General features: G+C 36.1%; 1 long non-coding RNA gene across 1 annotated transcript; it reads right to left on the bottom strand.

Annotated features, from left to right (window-relative positions):
- Positions 1-12,830: 12,830 nt before the first annotated feature.
- On the bottom strand, positions 12,831-16,538 carry LOC114078620. The gene is made up of 2 exons (XR_003580271.1): positions 16,229-16,538; positions 12,831-13,148 (listed from the first exon to the last, which is right to left on the bottom strand). It is a non-coding gene; the product is annotated as an uncharacterized LOC114078620 (long non-coding RNA).
- Positions 16,539-21,918: the final 5,380 nt, after the last annotated feature.

Consider the following 21,918-nt stretch of genomic DNA (forward strand, 5'->3'; position numbering starts at 1 on the left):
ATCCTTCCATTGAGTAAACCATACATGATCAACACCTTTCAATTAATACGAAGTTAACTCTGCTTTCTCCCTAGAAGTCACTCCTATAGCATGCATTATCTTATACATCGAATCCAAGAAAGGTTAGGGATCTTCTTCCACCTTAAAATAAAAGAATATAGGAGGATTCATCCTCACAAAGTCCCTTACTCTAGAGGTCACAGAACTCTACATAGATTTCACCTTACAACCAATGTCTCTATTCACTTGAGTTGTCATAACCTTGTCTAGGGTAAGGATAGCCTCTCTAATATCACTATTATCCTTAACTAGAGGAACCACCGGAAACTCATTACCTCCACCCACAATAGGAAAATGATCACCATGGGGAGGATCTTGAGCACCTTGATGATCTTGTTCCACTTGCTGAACTTGCTCAACTTGGGGAGGAACAATCCTAATCACCATCTCCTCATCAACCCTCCTAGCCGGTGTCCTTATCATATTCATATCCTATAAATATAAAAGAAAAAATTAAGAAAGGACACTTATAACTTTTAAATAAACTGCACGATACAAGAGTAAAGAAGGGAAACACTATCGTCCTATATCCTCTCGCTAATGGATGTGTCGCGCTAACACAAACGAACAAGACACTACTAGACGTGGCTTTTTTGAGACTTTTTTATCTTTAAGAATACTTTTGTAACCTATGCTTTGATACAAAGTTTGTAATGACCCGAGAGTATCCCCTAGAAGTTAGGGCATTCTCGAATCACAAAATGACATCCTTGACCTCTCGGAGGTCTTGTACAAGCCATTTTACATAGTTCATTGCATACATGTACGAAAAATAGTCCGTAAGTAAAACTTTTCACACGAATTAAAAATACTTCAAAATATATCTTTATAGAAAACATAATTAAAGGCTAAGTCGCAAAGTCACCATCTTAGACAAACGAATATATCGGGACACGAGTCATACTTCATCATATAGAAAATAGCTAAGTCTATTACAATACTTTCAATAAGGAAATCTAAACATCAAGATGTCATCGGATCTAGTGAGGACATACCAACTCTTTTATTGAATTAACACTAATCCAAGCTTCCACTTCGAGACTCCTCTCAAATGCATCCTACACCTTTGGAGATAGACAAAATGTATGGAATTAGTACAAATACATGTACTAAGTATGACATAATGCATGAAATCATGATAAACAGACTTTTCTATCAAAGATACTCTTTTTGAGAAACCTTTTAAGACAAGTAAAATAGTCACTTACAAGTCAACATATATGCACATAATTCACATTCCACAATATAGCATCAACATCACTTAAACCCATATAATCGTATACACCTCCCACCAAAGATTATCCTAGGACTTACATAAGTAAGACAAGAAGATACCACCCATACACCCTGTTCAAGTCTATCTAAACAATCCATAAGACTACCTAAGATAAGTTTCACGACCCAACAGTACCCCCTAGAAGTTAGAGAGAACCCATGGGTCAACAAAATTGAATACTTGACCTTTCGGAGGTATTGTACAAGCCATAGCTATCATTAATTACATATGACATGAAAAGTAGTGTCGAATTTAAAACTTTTCATGAATAACATAATAAAAGGAACATCTTTCATAAAAGCTAGGAATAATCTCGTCTTCACAAGACAACTTAAAGACATGACATAAATAATCTTAGGGAAACGACCCTTCACATTTTAAAAGAAATACAAGTTAAGTCTTAAAGATAGAAACTAAGAAAATAGGACTATGCCCTCGGATATATGAGTACATACTTCTTCTTGAGAGGTAGATACCCAAGTTTCGCCTTCTAGTCTTCAAAAGTCTTCAACCAATACTAATTAAGTATACAAAAGTATGGGGTTAGTACAAAACAATGTACTAAGTATGGCATATGCAAAAACATGCAAAAGGGGACATCTTAATAAAATAAGCTTTCATGCCAAATAAGTAAAGAATTCGTGAAGTTATAACTAAAACAATATAAGAGAAGGATTTCCATAATTTTCGCAAAAAGGACCATTTTACAGAAAACCCTCCAATACTTGCTGTGAGCCATTTTGAACATTACAGTGAACTTATTCATTCCCAAAATAGTGAACTCCCAAATTCAAGCAAGAGGAAGTGAACTCATTTCCGTAGTAGTTTCCCCAACCAAGGTTATGCTAAGACTCTCCAAAGTAAGAGATGAGGGAAACTCCCATACACCTCCTTCAATACACACATAAGAGATCCTTAGGACTACCTACTATAAGCTTACTCCACTTGGGACAACAAGTCACCGCTCAATAACAAGACGTTAGAAGAACACTCAAATAAGATATACCGAGACTTTCCTTTCGAAATGCCTACTTAGTGCACAGGGTAGATGGAATCCCATTCCACCACCAAACTTATGTAGTACACTCTTTTAGAAGACTTGGATCATTCAATTCATATAAAACTCACTAAGACTCCCTTTTCGGAATGCCTACTTAGTGCAATGTATTGATAGCGCCCCATTCCACTACCTACCCTAAGTAGTACACTCTGTTACAAGACTTAGTACATTCATTTCTTTTGTGGGGGTTAACTTAACAGATATAGACGATGAGAGTTAGACATGGAATCCCAATATTAACCCTTATCGGATGAGGGATCCTTAGTTTCCTAGAGTAAGGTCATTCTCTTAGCTATTACATGGCTTTCCCAATAGATACATCTATTCGGACGCATATTTAAGGGATAAGGATATTGCTACTAAGTTACTCATTCTCTACTAACAAGGAGTACTCATCTCAAGAGATGTATTAGAATACAACATCTCAACTCACGAAGTGTAACCACCCCTTCTTCATATCCTCTCGGTGCTAAGCATAATTCCTCACGGATTGTCAACATTATATTCTATAGGTTAAGGATAACTAGTGAACACCACATATCAACTCTCAAAGGGCATTCATCCTCTGACCTATAATAGAAAGCTCTTAGGATGTAGTGAGGTTGCTACTAAACCCTTTATCTCAACTCACGAAGAGTGTTCACCCAAAACTCCCACTTTGACTCAACTTAGATTCATTCATTCATTCAAGTGTATGTGTATGTGAACACACCTTGAATATAAGCATCATATCACTTACATTAAATTCTATACATGCTTAGACCTTCATTCATCACATTTCACACTTCAACATGCTCAACATATACATTACTTCATTTAGGCATAATCTCAGCAAAAAATATAATTCAAGCTTCTTAATGCACATTACAAGAACCATCTTCCGTACCCCTTCATTTAACACATTAGGCCTTCAAAGACATACTCACAATACATGCCAAATATATCAAAATACATCAAGTAAACACCGCCACCAATAAGGTGGACCATATCACTCAAGAGCAATTCAAAAAAAGAATTATACAATAAAACGAACTTAACATTTAACCAATCTTTCACCACCTATAATAAATTCTAAATTATTTCATCATAATAAGGACCATAAAGCAGTAGCTAATTCATAATGACAACATAAGGAAACCTACGTTCCTACCCCACACAAACATGTTCATTTAACCCATTTCTTAAGCTAAAAGTTAGAAATATGCATCAACATGAGTTCACCGGGTTTTGATATTAAAATCATCAATTAATACTAGAAGAACATATTTGAATCATTATAACACTTTTACATGAAGAGACCCATGCTTAGAATCAAAAATAGAAGAGGGTAGAGTTTGAAAACCTTTTCTGAAATCTTTTACAAATGACTCCTTGAATGGAAGAGGTTTAATGATGACTATGATACCTCAATGAGAAGGAAACCCACCAATTTTGATGAATATACACGTCCAACCATCCCTCCTAGTTCTTCCTTGAGTTTTATCTCCACTGCTGACTTTGAGAGAGTTTGTTTTTAGAGAGAGAGTTCGAATATAAAGTGAGAGATCTTTTCTAGGTATAGGACATAAAACTAATTTAATATACCCTAAAATCACTAAAAATATGGTACTAGGTTCATAAAATAATTGGGGTTAATTTACAAAACACCCCAAGCCAAAGCTGCAAAACATGACAGCCTTTGGGCAGTCCTCACAGACGGCTTTAACCAACGGACCACTTGTCCATCGAAGGCCAATTTGTGGAGGCTCATTGGTTGGGACTTAGAATAATTCAAGAGATGTCTTTCAAGTCCAGACGACACCTATGGTCGACGGACCGTTTGTTGACAAACGGACCGTCCCTTGGGTCGTCGTTTGGTCACTGCTTAGCAGATACATGCCAAGAGATGGGGTTCTCTTCTAGGTCCCATCGTAGGTCCTAGGTGGTGTCATACATGTACGTTAAACCTTTAAACAAAGTCGTCAAGGTCTTAGGAACATCTTACATAATTTCGATTAAAGCAAACACGTAAAACATACTCAAACACATTAATACACATGTAACACTTTCTAAGACACACCTTCCGAACATCATGGATGTTCTTGAACGTTTGACCTCCAAACTTAACCAAACTTCGTACACTGCCTAAGGACACTAATATAACTCATTTTATTACAAAATTAACTCATGAAACAATTATGAAGCTCTAGTTCACCTTAGTTCGTTTTAGGGTGTTACAATAAGATTGTTCCCTTTTCCTTTCATTTACTCCCCACCTAAGGTTACTCCAAGATTCACCTAAGTAGGACAACAAGAGACCGCCCATACACCCTCTTCAATATTACCTAAGAAACCCTCAAAGCTATTCTAGATACATCATATTCCAGTAAACATACATTACCTTAAGTCATAATCATTCATTAAGTCAATTAGAAGATATTGAATTAATTGACTACTTGACATGATTGTCATAGAACGACCTAGAAACCTACACACTAGCACCGTCAAATCCTATCCATGTCATGTCTAGATAGCGTCTCATTCCACTACCTAAATGTTGTAGAACTTATCAAATACTAGAATGTATTCCAGATGATGTGAATAGGCAATAACCGACATAAACCATACTATCTAAGCACGGAATGCGGAGTCTACCCTACTCCAAAAGAGGGTGTTCTACTTGCCAATGGTAGAACTAGGACACATCCCATGTAGGAACATGGTCACGGAATATGAAGGTCTTTTATGCACTCTAGTATCCTTCTCAAGTCGACATATATTCTACTCTAGTATCCTTGTTAAGGAGAGATACAACCCGTAACATATTCACTCAGTGCTAGTCTTTGTTCTCATAGAGTGAGTTTAATATAAAGGAGCATATGAAAAGATACCATAGCTTATTCATTACCTAGTCATATGTACCTACCAACGAAGGGTCCACTAGGGCTGACACTAAATAGTCTATAAGGATAGCTTGTTCTTAACCTTCTTTCTATATAGAAAGCTCCACATATTAGTCATGCTTAGTAGGGCACCATCTTAGGTCTATCGATCTTACACTTTCATTCAACATTCATCCATACACATACAAGACACAGGTGCCTAAGCCTACTTGGTAAAGATGTTCATACTCATAATGTACATGTATCAAGTGAGGGAGACAAGTCTACCAAGACAAGTGACACACACATCTTCACATACAGCATATCATTCTATATGCATATAGGCATAACCAACATCATCTATAGGTCACCCTATTCACTAATATCATATCATCAATATAATCATAATTACACTAATATAATCAAGAAGAAAGAATCATAAATCAACTCTAAGACTACACACCTAAGGAAATAGTCATAGTCTAACATGCCAACATCAATAGAAGAACACATACGTTCACCTTAATCACAAGTAGATGGATATGATCATACTGAATATAAATCAACTACAAAAAAACAATCATAATATATATCAAGTAGAGCCGACAAGTTTATAATCATTATACTACATAAAGTAACGCCACCGAGGCCACATCATTCACAAGTAAAGTACATAGCACCGCCACCATAAGTGGACCATACCAATCACAACATAATTCAAGACCTACATTACATAAAATAAAGATTATTAGGGTAGCGTACCACTAATCCATTCGCACCAGTTCAATCCATAGCTAAATCATCCAATACAATACTCAAAGGCCCTTACCCATGGTCATAATCATAAATTCAATACAAAAATCATAATAGTCAATGAATCTAAATCAATTCAATATAGGTTTATCAATCTAAGATAGCCTATGCATCAATCCAATATAATTCTTATATCATTCTATAGCCCAAAGAAAACTACAGTAGAATTCATAGGCATTGAGACATGATCAAATCACCCATAACATAGTCTAAATAAGGATTGCATGATTTTCATAGGTTCATAGGATGTATAGATTTAAGACATTAAATTAACATTAATTCAATTCTAAAAAATTGATTCTAAACCTTTTATGGAAGAACCCATGGATAGAAGATTTCATGTTTTGATCATCTTTTAAAAAATCATTGAAATCGACTCCTTGAAGAAAGAAACTTCAAGGATGAAGAAACCATACCTTAATTGTGATGAAAATCTCACATGATTGATGGTGAAAAACATGAGAAATCTATCTTCTTCCTTGGAGCTCCCAAATCTTCAAAAATGGAGGTTCTAGAGAGGAGAATGGAGAGGATTTGTTTTGAGTTGAAATTTTAGCAGATTGGTGAGTTTTGGGGTTTAAAAAAATCTAACCATCAATAATCCACCTCTAAATAACCTAAAATACCCCTGAAGCTATTGGACAAATTAACAAACTCAAATTTGACTTAAAAATAACACAACAAAAAGTTGAAGTTTACTGCGCGTCGCAGAGGCATTTTAGAATCTTGTCTATGGAAAATTTTGGATCTAAGGCGGGAGATGATCCAAAATAAATTATTGATGGTGTGTATAAGGTGTAGAGTATCATGGGTGTAACTTCTAAGGAGAAAGCGGAGTTAGCTTCGTAACAATTAAGGGATGTTTCTTAAGTGTGGTACACTCAATGGAAAGATAATAGGTCGGTTGAGTCAGGTCCCATAGAGTGGGAAGAGTTTAAGAAGGCTTTCTTAGAGAAGTATTTTCCTCATGTGAGGAGGAAGGTCAAGGTTGAGGTGTTCATTAACCTAAGAAAGGAAATATGAGTGTTGAAGAGTATTCTTTGTAGTTTACTATGTTGTCTACGTATTCTCCATCTGTCATGATCGGAATCTAGACCACAGACGAGACCGGCGTCGTTCACCTCTCAGAGGTCGCAAACAAGCCTATACACGTCATCGTTACATCATCTATGTTAATTTTAACGGAAAAATTTAAAATTTTAGTTACTTGAAGTGTACATAGACTTCGTAGGAGGATACTTTATACTCTAAGATTAATCTACATCAGTTCATAATCGTTCACAACAACCATCTAATACCAAGATACTCAACCGAATGAAAGAGTCATATCTGTATAAAATATATAGTTCCCAAAATGGCACCAATACAATGTCTAAAAATACTTTAGTATGAAACTCTAGTGGAACATATTCCACTAACTCAAACCTATATCTAAGCTAGAATATAATGGGCAAACGTCCTCGAAAGCATGAGGGCCTACCAAATCCGAATGAATGCTCCATGTCTTGATAGCTGCAACGTCTTACTGTAAGCTCTAATGTTCACCTGTGCCTACACCTAGAAATAGATATTGTATGGGATTAACACACACTTGTACTAAGTATGGGTATATGCAAGCGCACACAAAGGACATGCATGAGTAAGAATAGCTCTTCCCATAACAATATGATTTATGGGAAGTCAAGTCAGTGGACATGCAAAATTTTGATTAGGAAAGTTAGTGGATTTGCTAAATTTGGATTAGGAAAGTCATGCTATGAGGGTAACATGCATCATCATACTTATCATTTTGCAAGCAGAAGATAACGTATTGCACATATCATATCACATAGTTTACATTATACTTTCATATGCCATGAGACCTTGGAATCATGGACGTGACATTAGGACTTCCCAAAATGAGGGCTCAACATATGGGACCTCAACTAGGGAGCGTTCTTTAGCAAACACATAGTCTGCTTCATTCATTCATATGTACTTCATTTTTATTCATTCATATACTAGTGCAATCACTAGTCATACCTAGGATGTAGTTTAAGACTCTCATCGGGTTTGCTTTGCAATGACCAACAATAACCTAGTGTCATTACTTGAGTCTAGCTCACCTCTTGATTATCCTATCCTAACATCTTTGGTATCGTTCATTTCATTATGTGCATTCGTTGAGCCTGGCCTCATTCCTTCTTTGGTAACTTTAACCTTAACTGACATAGATCATGTGAGCATCATGAAATCCGTGTGTAATCCTTACACCTAAAAGAGGTGGAATCACCGTCCAAAGTGAACCAAAACATGCAAGCGTATATATGGAATCAAACCCTGCTAGATCCCTATATTGGCATTATAGGTTCAAAGACTAGGAGATATAAGAAAACCATACCCGGCATGCCAGACAGTCTCATCTCATGAGAGTTATGTGAACCTCCGCCCTTCTAAAAGGAAGGCATCACCACTCATAGCTAGCCTATCAGTGCTCAGTATAAAGTTCCATTACATTCAACTCATACGTCATGGAAGTTGGATTCTTGCATGAGGACATCATAGCGCATTAGATGATTTCCCATCTCATCATTAGTATTAAGTATGCATTAACTTCAATACTTTCATTAGAGTGTTCATAGAGACTGGTCTCTTCATTAGCTTTACACTCTCATAGGTGAGTACATTTTGGTAACATTTACTTAGGCTCATTTGAGATTGCTATCATCTTTCCCATTAGCCTCTTATCATATTGTCACCTCATTCATTAACTTTAACACATTTTCTTTTCATAAATACTAACCCATTCACTTGAATGTTCATTTCATCAACTGCCAATGAACTTGTCCATTTAGTGTATTTCACACTCTTACTTAACCCTTCTATGGTTACATTATTTTAGAGTTATGTGATTCATGTTTACCTAAGATTATGTGGTACAAGACTTATGCATCTTGGAGATATGCCAAGGTAATGATTTCGATCTTTAGGGGCAGCATTCATTAAATATTTGTTTACGTATGACTGATGTGTCAATACAGAATTGGTAAAGAGAACCCCATTTCGAATCCCTTGAACAACACTTAATATTATATTAAACTTGATAATTGCATTTTTCAGATTTGGGAGACCCTAGTTCGATTCCCATCAACCCCATAATATTTCTTTCTTGTTCTCCTGTCCTTTTTCGTTTTAAGGCAAGGAGGTTGTGGGTTCAATCCCCCACAAGCTCATTATTTTTCTTTTAATCTATCTCTTAACTTTCTCACCTATCTAAGAGGTTGTGGGATCTATCCCCACTCACCACATTTATTTTTCTCCTTTATTTTTCTCCTAACATTCTCATCTATTAAAGAAGTTGTGGGTTCAATCCCCACTCACCACATTTATTTTTCTCCTAACTCTCTCATCCATTCATCTTAGACTCTTATCATGTTGTCACAGTTCTCATTAGCATCATAGTATAATTTAATTACTCACCTCATGACGTGAATGTTCATTTAATAATCTTACCATTTACTCATGTTCCTACCCAATTCGGGTTATTCATAATTGACTAAGTGTTTCATGACAATCTAAGTATATGTTATGTAAGACTTAGGCATTTTACACATGCAGCCAAGGGACCCAAGTTCAATCTTAGTGGATGCATTTTATTTCATCTTAATGTGTCTCACAATTTCAATCAAGGGACCCAAGTTCGAATCCCTAAGGCATCACTTTATTTTTAATTATTTAGAGTGCTAGATGGCTTCACTCATTCATCCAAGAGGATCTGAGATCAAATACCAGTGGCCTCAATTTTTATTATCTTATTTAGGTGTGAGATGTATGTATCTCACACCCTTGTCCAAGGAGCCGAGTTCGAATCCCCCTTCCGTTACTATTTTCTTTTTCTTTTATTTCCAAGCTTCTTTCAACCTGACCAAGCTCGAATCCCCTCTCTCACCCCATTTTATTTTCTTTTATTTTAAGGCTAAATCTCTTAGTATTAGGACCTTAAGGTCTCGATTTCCACCATCAATTGTACCATATACTTTTCTTCATTATTACTAGAGAATAGCCAACTATACTCCATTAACATATTCCTTTCATTCACTTTCTTTACATTTAGCTTAGGCGTTTTAGCTTAGAGTTTTACATAAACTTTCAACAAATTTGTTAAGGAATTTACATTCATTTTCTTGTTCAAGAACATCATGATTTCATCATCATATGTTAATAACACAACAAATGCATAGAACCTAATTCACCACTTTCTTGAAAACAATCTGTAATATGCTTCTCATGATAACTAGCATTATTGTGTACATAAAACATAAATACAGTCGGACACATATAAAATGATCATACGCTTTCCGGAAACATCACATTACACACAATTAAAAACGTTCCTAAGATTTTCTACCACCAAACATACCAACTCATGCATCACTTTTCTGAGGATCTAATGACAGCGGCATGCAACGGGGACAACCTTAGTTTTTTGATTGGTATACGTACTGAACCATAGGGAACTCTTCGGAAAGGGACCAAGAGAGAAGAAAACCCATACCTTTTTAGCCTTTACAACCAGCCACAACCATACGTTTCCACTCGCACACAAACCTTCCTTCCGAGCTTGATTCTTGTTCCCATGTGAAGTTCTTTACGTGATTTCTTAAAGAACTTAGGCATACAATATTTTTTCTTTTTGTTTTTTATGAATGCCTCCTAAAAATCTTTAGAATCAGTAAGCTTATTTTATTTTTCTTTTTTTGAATTGTAAAATAAAGCTGAAAAACGTTTGTAGAAGAGATAATGAATTAAGAGTACACATTTAGTGGAGGTCGTGTATCTCTTCCTTGGGAGTTTTTTGTGACTTATTCAACAAAATTTAAAGGATAGAATCATATTATAATCTATATATTACGTTATTTGATGCCCCTCCTTATTTTTATTCTTTAGTGAATGAACGTGAATGTGCAAAGAACAGAATACTTCATGATTGATTATCGTGGCTTAGGATTAGGTGAAGTAGTTTAGACTTAGTCAACTAGGACTCTTTCAAACTTTGAAAATTTGATTTAATTAGTTTAGTGAAATTAACATAATGCCCTTAAAAAATCAGACTATAAACCTCAAATTAATCAACTTAAATGTTGCTTCCATCGGGGTTCGAACCCGTGACATCCCCATCGCAAAAATGGGTCCCTCCGGGTCAAACCGACCCAAACCGCCCCATTAATTAATTAATTAATTAATAATCTGATTTTCCTTTTACATAAATCAGTATTTAAATAATAATTACTTAAATTAATTCACCAATATAAATAATCAAGTTAGATCATTGCTCCCACCTAGGTTCGAACCCGGGTGGAGCAAGATTTTGCTCAATGGGAAATTTAGGCCCTTTCTACCCAAAATGCCCCTCCACCTTATAAATTAAATAATTAATTACATATTTAGGGTAATTACGATACTACCCTTACCCTGGAAAAAGATCATTTTACCCCTAGACCCTCCAAACATAAGATTTCCCCTTTTTAAGTCGGGTAAAGACTCATCCAAGTAAATCTTCATATTCGGGAGCCCTACATGGCTGGACCCAACCTTTCGTAGCTTAAATAACTCACCAAGTTAGTAGGCTTTGTTGTTGAATGGGTTCAGAGGTTTGGTTCTATGCGCATCAATCCGTGTGAACCCGGTCTAATATAGACATTCATTCTAGAAACATTAGGCATTACTTAGAATAGTAATTTTAGGGTTGTTACATTATCCCCCCCCCCTTAGGAACATTCGTCCTCGAATGACACTACTCTTTACTAGCAACATGTAAGTCATCTATAGAACATATGCATATATTGGAAATTCAATATTCCTCATTGGTGAATATCTGATTCACATATTAACATGATGGTGCACATCCTTGAATCTACTAGCAGATTCACATTAATAGACTAGGGAAATCTTTCCCAAAATAATCTCATCAAAGCATACAACATAAGTAAACACATAAGTCACACAAATCAGCACCCAACATGATGACTCAACCACATTAACTTCATACTAGTGCATAAAAGCATACATAGTTAAACACTGAAAAACTAATTAAGTCTACGCACTTGAGACATCATCAAGAGTGCCTTCACTTGCACCCCTAGACTTGAGTGCGAAGAATCATTGCCTCCTTGGAGCCTCTTCACTTAGACTATTAGGCTGAACATTCTCCGTCCCTTTTTCTTGACCTCTCCTATTAAGACAATCCTTCATCATGTGACCCGGTTTTCCACAACTTTAACAAGCGTTAGAGCCCATCATACACTCTCCTCCATGTATTTTTCCACACTTCCTACAAGGTGGCCTCCTCTGAGGTGTATCTACTTCAATATTTCTCTTAACTCTAGCCTCTCATCTTTCTGAAATCCCATAGTTGATGTTAGATACACTCTTAACACCAAGAAATCAAAGCTTTATAAGGCACGATGAGATTAGAAGAAGGAAAATTTCTTAAGCATTATGAAATCTCTAATTCAGGAGAGTGGTGCAATTCACTACCATGACATAGAAACTACTCAATGTGGTTGATGATAACTTATTACCCTCAGAATTTAAATTAAAGCTATGATATAAACTTTGTCACGGCCGGAATCTAGACCCCAGACGAGACCAGCGTTGCTGACCTATTAGAGGTCACAGACAAGCCTACATACGTCATCTTTACATCTACTAGGTTAATTTTAGCGAAAAATTTGAAACTTTTAGATACTTGAAGTATACATAGACTTCATAGTAGGATACATTATACTCATATAAGATTTATCTATATCAGTTCATAATCTTTCACAACAACCATCTAATACAAATATACTAAACTGAATGAAAAAGTCATATCTGTATAAAATATAAAGTTGCCAGAATGGCACAAATACAATGTCTGAAAATACTTGAGAAAGAAATGCTAGTGTAACATACTCCACTAACTCAAACCTATATCTAAACTAGAATATAATGGACAAGCATCCTTGAAGCATGAGGGCCTACAAAATTGGATGAATGCTCCAAGTCCAGATAGCTACAACGTCGTACTGTAAGCTCTAACATCCACCTGTGCCTGCACCTAGAAGTAGATATTATATTGGATTAGTACACACTTATACTAAGTATGGGTATATACAAGCACACACCAAGTACATGCATGAGTAAGAATTGCTCTTTTCTAACAACATGATTTATGGGACGTCAAGTCAGTGGACTTGCAATATTTTGATTAGGAAAGTCAGTGGACTTGCCAAATTTGGATTAGGAAAGTCATGCCATGAGGGTAACATGCATCATCATACTTATCGTTTTGCAAGCAGCACATAACGTATTGCACATATCATATCACGTAGTTCACATCATTCTTTCATATGCCATGAGACCTTGAAATAATTGACTTGACATTAGGACATCCCAAAATGAGGGCTCAACATATGGGAATTAAACTAGAGAGCCTTCTTTAGCAAACACAGAGTATGCTTCATTCATGCATACGTACTTCATTTTCATTCAATCATATACTAGTGCAATCACTAGTCATACCTGGGATGTAGTTTAAGACTCTCATCGGGTTGGTTGTGCAATGACCAAGAATAACCTAGTGTTATTACTTGAGTCTAGCTCACCTCTTGATTATAATATCCTAACGGCTTTGGCACCGTTCATTTCATTTTGTGCATTAGTTGAGGCTGGCCTCATTCTTTCTTTGGGAACTTTAACCTTAACCGACATAGATCATGTGATCATCATGAAATAGAGTGCATAATCCCAACACCGAAAAGAGGTGGAATCACCAGCCAAAGTGAACCAAAACATGCTAGCGCATATAGGGAATCGAACCCTGCTATATCTCTCTATTGGAAGAATAGGTTCAAAGTCTAGGAGATATAAGGAGACCCATACCCGGCATGCCGGACAGTCTCATCTCCTGAGACTTACGTTAACCTCCGCCCTTCCCGAAAGAAGGTATCACTGCTCATAGCTAGTCTATCAGTGCGCAGTATAAAGTTCCATTATATTCAACTCATACATCATGGAAGTTGGCTTCTATCATGAGGAAATCATATCTCATTAGACGATTTCTCATCTCATCATTAGTATTAAGTATGCATTAACTTCAATTCCTTCATTAGAGTGTTAATAGAGACTGGTCTCTTTATTAGCTTTACACTCTCACAGGTGAGTATGTTTTGGTAACATTTACTTAGGTTCATTTGACATTGCTATCATCTTTCCCATTAGCCTCTTATCATATTGTCACCTCATTCATTAACTTTAACACATTTGCTTTTCAGAACTACTCACCCCTTCACGTGAATGTTCATTTCATCATATGCAGATACACTTGGCCATTTAGTGTGTTTGACACTCTTACTTAACCCTTCTAGGGTTACCTAATTTTATCACATACATCTTAAGCTCACTTACTTTTAAACGTATGCTAGACTTATGAGTCCACACATACAAGCCATGAGGATTCATTCATAGTTTGTCTAAGTGATTCAGGTTTACCCTAGATTATGTGGTACAAGACTTATGCATCTTATAGATATGCCAAGGTATTGATTTCGATCTTTAGAGGCACCATTCATTAAATATTTGTTTACGTATGACTTATGTGTCAATACAAAATTGGGCAAGGGAACCCTATTTCGAATCCCTTGAACAACACTTAATCTTAATTTAAACTTGATAATTGCATTTTTCATATTTGGGAGACCCTACTTTGATTCCCATCAACCCCCGTAATATTTCTTTCTTATTCTCCTCTCCTTTTCGTTTTAAGGCAAGCAGGTTGTGGGTTCAATCCCCCACAAGCTCATTATTTTTCTTTTAATTTATATCTTAACTTTCTCACCTATCCAAGAGGTTGTGGGTTCAATCCCCACTCACCACATTTATTTTTCTCCTATATTTTTCTCCTAACTCTCTCATCTATTCAAGAGTTTGTGGATTCAATCCCCACTCACCACATTTATTTTTCTCCTTTATTTTTGTCCTAACTCTCTCATCCATTCATCTTAGCCTCTTATCATGTTGTCACTATTTTCGTCAGCAACATAGTATAATGTAATTACTCACCTCATTAAGTGAATGTTCATTTAATAATCTAACCATTTACTCATGTTCTTACCCAATTCGGGTTACTCATAATTTACTAAGGCTTTCAGGATAATTGAAGTATTTGTTATGTAAGACTTATGCATTTTACACATGCAGCCAAGGGACCCAAGTTCAATCCTTAGTGGCTGCATTTTATTTCATTTTAATGTGTCTCACAATTTCAGTCAAGGGACCCAAGTTCGAATCCCTTAGGCAACACTTTAGTTTTAATTATTTGGAGTGCTAGATGGCTTCACTCATTTGGCCAAGAGGATCTGGGATCAAATACCAGTGGCCTCAATTTTTATTATTTTATTTAGGTTTGAGATTTATGTATCTCACACTCTTGGCCAAGGATCCGAGTTCGAATCCCCCTTCCCTCACTATTTTCTTTTTCTTTTATTTCCAAGATTTTTTGAACCCGACCAAGCTCGAATCCCCTCTCTCACCCCATTTTCTTTTCTTTTATTTTAAAGCTTAATATCTTAGTATTAGGACCTCATGGTCTCGAGTTCAACGCTAAATGGCAGCATATACTTTTCTTCATTTTTGCAAGAGAATAGCCGAACCTATACTCCATTAACATATGCCTTTAGTTTACATTCTTTGCATTTAGCTTAGGCGTTTTAGCTTAGAGTTTTACATAAACTTTTATCCAATTCGTCAAGGAATTTACTTTTATTTTGTTGTTCATGAACATCATGATTTCTTCATCATACGTTAATAACACAACAAATGCATAGAACCTAATTCACCACTTTCTTGAAAACAATGTGTAATATGCTTCTCATCATAACAAGCATTATTGTGTACATAAAACATACATACATTCGGACACACATAAATGATTATACGCTGTCTGGAAACATCACATTACACACAATTAAAAACGTTCCTTAGATTGTCTACCAGCAAACATAACAACGCATTCATCACTTTTCGGAGGATCTAATGACAGGGGCATGCAACGGGGACAACCTTAGTTTTTCAATTGGAATACGTACTGAACCTTATGAAACTCTTGGGAAAGGGACCAAGAGAGAAGAAAACCCATACCTTTTCAGCCTTTACAGCCAGCCAGAACCACACGTTTCCACCCGCACACAAACCTTTCTTCCGAGCTTTGACTCTTGTTCCCAGGTGAAGTTCTTTACGTGATTTCTTAAAGAACATAGGCGTACAATTTTCTTTTCATTTTTTTTGTTGAATGCCGCCTAGAAATCTTTAGAATCAGTAAGCTTATTTTTTTTCTGTTTTTGAATTGTAAAATAATGCTGAAAAACGTTTTTAGAATAGATAATGAATTAAGAGTGCACATTTAGTACACTCCTAGTGGAGATCGTTTACCTCTTTCCTTGGGAGTTTGTTGTTGACTTATTCAACACAATTTAAATGATAAAATCAGATTTTAATCTATATATTAAATTTCTTTAATGCCACTCCTTATTTTTATTCTTTAGTGAATGAACGTTAATGTGCAAAGAACAGAATACTTTATTAGTGATTATCGTTGCTTAGGATTAGGTGAAGTAGTTTAGACTTAGTCAACTAGGACTATTTCAAACTTTGAAAATCTGATTTAATTAATGTAGTGACATGACCATAATGCCCTTAAAAAATCAGATTATAAACCTTGATTTACTTCACTTAAATGTTGCTTCTATCGGGGTTCGAACCTGTGACGTCCCCATCGCGAAAATGGGTCCCTTCGGGTCGACCCGACCCAAACCGCCCCATTAATTAATTAATTAATAATAATAAACTTATTTTCCTTTTTCTTATATCAGTATTTAAATATTAATTACTTAAATTAATTCACCAATATAAATAATCGAGTTAGATCATTGCTCCCACCTAGGTTCGAACCCGGGTGGAGCAAGATTTTGCTCAATGGGAAATTTAGGCCCTTTCTACCCAAAATGAACCCCCACCTTATTAATTAAATAATTATTTACATATTTAGGGTAATTACGTTACTACCCTTATCCTGGAAAAAGACTATTTTTCCCCTAGACCCCCCAAACATAAGATTACCCCTTTTTAAGTCTGGTAAAGACTCATTCGAGTAAATCTTCATATTTGGGAGACTGACATGGCTGGACCCAACCTTTTGTAGCTCAACTAACTCCCCAAGTTATTTTTCTTGGCTGTCGCAAGGGTTTAGAGGTCTGGTTCTATGCTTATCAATCCGTGTGAACCCAGTCTAATCTAGGCATTCCAAATACATTAGGCATTACTTAGCATAGTAATTTTAGGGTTGTTACACTATCCTTGGTGTCTAACACAAGGAATGAGATGAGTAGGTTTGTAACCGGTGTTGCCGACCTAGTGAAAGAAGAGTGTCGTATAGTCATGCTCCATAGTGACATAAACTTTTATAGGCTTATGGTGTACGCTCAATCCATTGAAGAGTCAAAACTTTGTATGATTACTGGGAATTTGAAAAGGGGTGGATCCAATGAGCAAAACCAACCTAGGTTCAAGAATAGGGATCCAATTCGAGATGTACCTAGGTATACTAAGGTGAAACTTGATAAGGTTAGTGGTTCTCAAGGTGTTAAGCCTACTTGTCTTACTTGTGAGAAGAAGCACTATGGGAAATGTATAGTTAGTACCGGGGATTGATTTGATTGTGGTAAATAAGGTCATAAGGTGCGGGATTTTCCTTCTATTGTGGATAGAGGAAAAGAGCTAAGCCAGTTCCTCCAAGTGTTCCGGATGGGGATGTTCCAAGAAAGAATCGCTTCTATGCAATGTTTGCTAAAGGAAAAAAGGCGGATGACGATGAGTATGTTGGTAAGTTATAGCTTCTTTATTTAGTTATTATGAGTTCCTTCTAAGTGGGGGAATATGGTAAGTAATAGTGTTGTCATGTGTTGTCTATTCTCTTTTTTTTATTTCAAGCTTGAGAGATAGAATGTCATAGTTGCATGTCGCATTATCTTTAGGAGTCTTGTTGGGATTGAATTTCACTGTTTCCTTGCGTTGTGCATTTAGGAAGTTATGATTATGTTATGAATGAGTTTATAAGGTTTTATATTTTATATTGTACTGCTTTCATAATTAATTTCTTAAGAGTTACATTTTTAAAAAATTGAGCATAGTTCACTGTAAGGCCTTAACAGTTCCTTGTGAAGATTTTGGGAAATGACTAAATTTTTCTTTTGTTTAAAATGGTTTTAATATGTATAGAATTTTTGTATATAAGCATGATAATGTGTGGAGAAGGAGTTCCTCCTAATTGAAATGAAGAATGTGAGCCACATTTGCATAATGAGTCGTAGATTAGTTTCTATCCTATTGTTGTGTTTTGAGTCTCTTGATTATGTGAAATTTGGTATTCCTCCTAAATATTGTATTGTGTATAGTGTGGGATAGTTATGTTATGCTAGGATTGAGTTAATCATATCTTGAAAGTGCCTAAATTGAAGCAACTGTCATTCGAGGACGAATGTTGTCCAAGTGGGGGAAATGTAAAACCTCTAAAACAACGTAGGTGAAACTAGAGCCTAAAACCTATGTCATATGGTTCTAAAGTTTTAAAAAAGGTATATAATGAGGTTGATAGGAAGTGTGTAAAGTTTTGTGAAGTTTGGAGGTAAAACGTCCAACAACGTCCATGACATTCGGAAGGTTCGCCTTGAAACATCTTTGTGTTTCTTAGTGTGTTTCGTCAAGTTTTACATATTTGTTTTGGATTAAATTAATGTGAGGGGTCCTTAACGTGTGTTCAAACATAATTGGGTTAGATTACTATGATGATTATTGGTATGGTCCACTTATGGTGGCGGTGCTTATGTGCTATACTTGTGAATTATGTGTCCTCATCGACATTACTTTATGAATTGTGAAACAATGTGGCCTCGTCTGTATTACATTAAGTATTATGTTATTACCATTTTATGACTTGACTATGTTATAATTTAAGGCTTACATTGAGCTATGTGTATATAAAAAGTGAAGTATGGTTTAACTTAGTAGAATATAGGTGATCATAATAGGCTATAGGGATGCCATATGTGTGAATGCTTTCTATTGAAAGTGTGAACCTTCTTTATTGGATATATGAGTGTTTTGATGGATTATATTGATGTTCTATAGTAGTGTGTAGGGTGACTTGTAAATATTCCTATTTGAGCCTACATTCTACTTTAATGATATTGTATATGTGTAAAGATGATGATGAAGTGTGTCTTGTATTGGTAGACTTTCGTCCCTTATTTGATACATAAAGAGTGTAAATATGAAACCTTGACCTAGTAACCAAAAGAACCTTTGTCATGAATGTATTTTAATAAATGAAATATGATCTCAAAGATAGAAAAGGTCATTATATGGAACCTTTTAAGAAGGAAGGTTAAGATATCCTTGAAGTTGAAAGTCGTAATGGTATCCTTCTTGTGTGAATGGTGGACTTAAGGTTGGCTGTCTGGAATTGCATGAAATCATACTTAGGAATGTCATTGAGATATCCTCTTCGACATTGTAGGCAGCCCTAGGGGACCCTCTTTGGTAGGGTGTGTTATGACTTGGTTATGAACAAGATATGGGACCTCTTCATACACTCCTTTTATTGAAATATTCTATGAGAACAAAGGCTAGCACCGAGTGAGTATTCTTGGTAGTAGCTCTAATTAAGAAGGAAGATAAAGTACATAGAAACCCTTGATATTCCTTAATCATGTGCCTACATGGGATTTATCCTCGTTCTACCATTGGCAAGTAGAACAACCTCCATTGGAGTAGGTTCTTCACTCCATATTCCATGCCTAGCTAGTATGTTCTATGTCATTTATAGCCTATTCTCATCATATGGGACACCTACTAGGGTTGGAGAAGTTCTATCAAGCTTAGGTTGTGGTATGAGACGCTATCTAGATATTGCACTATTAAGCTTTGAAGATGTTAGTGTGTGTGAGTTCCCTATGTCTTTTCCAAGACCATTACATGAAGTCCTCTAAATGCTTAAATGAACTCTAATTGACTTAATAATGATTATGACTTTTGTTAATGAAGATTGAATGAAAAGTATACCTATCTAGGGAAAATTTGAGGGTTGCTTAGGTAGACTTGAAGAAGATGTATGGGCGGTTTCTTCAAGTTCCACTCAAGTGAATCTTAGGGCAACCTTAAGTGGGAAGTTGAATGTTCGGAAGGTTATAATCCTGTCTTAGGTAGTCTTACAGGTCATTTGGGTGTGCTTGAAGAGGGTGTATGGGTGGTCTCTTCTTGTCTTACTTAAGTGAGTCTTACGATAACCTTGTATGGGAAGCTTGTATATCATTTAGTTCGCTGTTGTCACGACCAGAATCTAGACCGTAGACGAGACCAGCATCGTTGACCTCACAGAGGTCGCAGACAAGCCTACATACGTCATCTGTACTTCATCTAGGTTAATTTTTTCGAAAAACTTAAACTTTGTTATTGAGCATTCGTATAAGACATTCTACTTAAACTCATAAATGTTCACAATCAACCATCTAACATTAAGATCATCAAATGAAAGAAATAGTTCATATCTGCATTAAATGTGTACTTGCCAAAACGGCACCAATAAAAAATCTGAAAAGAAGTGGGAAATGAAACACTAGTGGAGCATGCTCCACTAGCTAAAGCCTACATCTAAGCTAGATAATAACAGTTGACAGCCTCGAAGGCATGAGGGCCTACAATGTCCGGATGAAAGTTCCACATTCGGATAGTTGTAACGTTGTACCGTACAATCTAACGCCCACCTGTGCCTGCACCAAAAAATAGATATTTGTATGGAATTAGTACACACTTGTACTAAGTATGGGTATATGCAACCACATACCAAGGACATGCATGAGAAAATATATCTCTTTCCTAACAACATTTTTATGGAAAGTCAAGTCAGTGGACTTGCCAAATTTGGATTAGGAAAGTCAATGGACCTGCCAAATTTGGAATTGGAAAGTCATGCCATGAGTGTAACATGCATCATCAAACTTATCATTTTGAAAAAAGGAGATAACATATTTCACATATCATATCACGTAATTCATATCATTCTTTAATATGCCATGAGAGTCTGCTTCATTCATTCACACGTACTTCATTTTTCATTCTTTCATATACTAGTGCAATAACCAGTCATACCTAGGATGTAGTTTAAGACTATCATCGGGTTTGCTCTGCAATGACCAAGAATAACCTAGCGTCATTATTTAAGTCTAGCTCACCTCTTGATTATCCTATCCTTACACATTGGTATCGTTCATTCCATTATGTGCATCATTTGAGGCTGGCCTCATTCATTCTTTGGGAACTTTAACTTTAACCAACATAGATCAAGTGAGCATCATGAAATCCACTGTCATGAAACCCCACACTGAAAAGAGGTGGAATCACCGGCCAAAGTGACCCAAAACATGCTAGCGTACATGGGAATTGAACCCCGCTAGATCCCTATATTGGAAGTATAGGTTCGAAGACTATGATAGATAAGGAGACCCATACCCGGCATACCGAACAGTCTCATCTCAATAGAGTTACGTTAACCTCCGCCCTTCCCGAAAGAAGGCATCACCGCTCATATCTAGTCTATCCGTGCTAAGTATAAAGTTCCATTACATTCAACTCATACGTCATGGAAGCTGGCTTATAGTTTGAGGACATCATAGATCAATAGATGATTTTCTCACCTCATCATTAGTATTAAGTGTGTTAATCCCAATACTTTCATTAGAGTGTTCATAAAGACTTGAAACTTACACTCTCATAGG

This window comes from Solanum pennellii, chromosome 9 (genome assembly GCF_001406875.1).
Source record: "Solanum pennellii chromosome 9, SPENNV200".
Taxonomy (NCBI): domain Eukaryota; kingdom Viridiplantae; phylum Streptophyta; class Magnoliopsida; order Solanales; family Solanaceae; genus Solanum; species Solanum pennellii.